We start from the raw sequence: 1,445 nt of genomic DNA on the forward strand, positions 1-1,445 counted from the left end.
ATAATGCAATAACATGTTAGACTGTATCATGTAATTTGAAACATAATATAATCTGCTTAGAAGCTTAAAATTTGTATCACAGTATTTTCGTGTACCAATTGTACTTTTCTTGTTGTTGGAATTGTTCAATGACTGCAATGCTATCTGACTTTGCTTCTCCACCCAGTATAGTATTTGTGGTAATGTTCATATAACATTTTTGGTCACAGTATTAAGTTTCTTTTAATGTGTGTTTGAAAGTGTTTAAAAGGCAATTTGGTTTACTGAAAGGGTGTCTAATAGATGTTATATGCTGTCAATTAGCATTTATTTGAAGTTATATATATGATCACACTTTCATACAGTAAGGTGAAAAATGTATATATTGTGTGAAACAGAACTGGTAAAAATTTGAATCCTATTACATCACCACCATTGTAGATACAGCATATAATTCCACAAATCTAGTTACTTGGCTTTGACAGACATGGTGCATAAGGCCAGTTTTTACACCAAAGTGGTGACATTTTCAGAGCTTACTGAGATGTAATTGATTTGTTTGTATTTGTGTCGTCTAATTACTGCTTGTTTTCAAGACATCAATCAGTTCAGTATCTGCTAAGGTGATATGCTGAAGTTTATTTCTTAGTCTTTGACAGATTTATTTGTTCAGTATGACCACACATCAATTGAAAGTGGCCATGTAAATCTTAGGGTATGCATATTTACAAACACTTCTTAATAAAAACCGACGACAAATATGTATTAGACTTGTGTATAATATGTTTATTGAGTGCGATCAGTTTTGATGCTTATACGCATGCAAGGTTTTGAAAAGGTTCTTTTTTACTATTTGACATTTCATTTTATTTTTGTTCAAGTATTTGAGATTGTGTTTTAATATATTTTTTCACTTTGAAAAGACAAGCAAAGATTTTAATGATACTATACTTAGTAGTACATATAAGTAGTGTGTCCTAAGTAGAGATCTTATATGTTTTGTTTCAATGTTTTTTTGTATGAGGTAAAACTTTATTTCTGGGTCTCGGCACTTTCAGAAACATGACATTTGTTTTTACACTTTGTTCTGTTACATGTTTAAACATAGCAATCAGCAAATGTTTTTCTTGACATAAGCAGTTGTATAATTTGTATATATAGTATATACATACACACACACTAAATAACATATCTATTGGGACTCTTCAAATGTCATATCTCACCTTGTTCTTGCTTTGCATTGCCCCCCTATAACATGTGTTCTCAAGAACAAAATATGTTACTTTTGGTAACCCTTCAAGACATTTTATGTTTTTGAACGTATTTGTAACGTCCCATACAAACTAATGGAATGGTGTTTGTCAACAATAATATAGAAATTATGTCATGTGTTATGCCAATTCTTTTATTATATATATATTTCCTTTAAAAATTATTTGTACATTACTTTTGATGATTTCAGTTTA

The sequence above is a fragment of the Aplidium turbinatum genome, chromosome 12 (genome assembly GCF_918807975.1).
Source record: "Aplidium turbinatum chromosome 12, kaAplTurb1.1, whole genome shotgun sequence".
Lineage (NCBI taxonomy): Eukaryota > Metazoa > Chordata > Ascidiacea > Aplousobranchia > Polyclinidae > Aplidium > Aplidium turbinatum.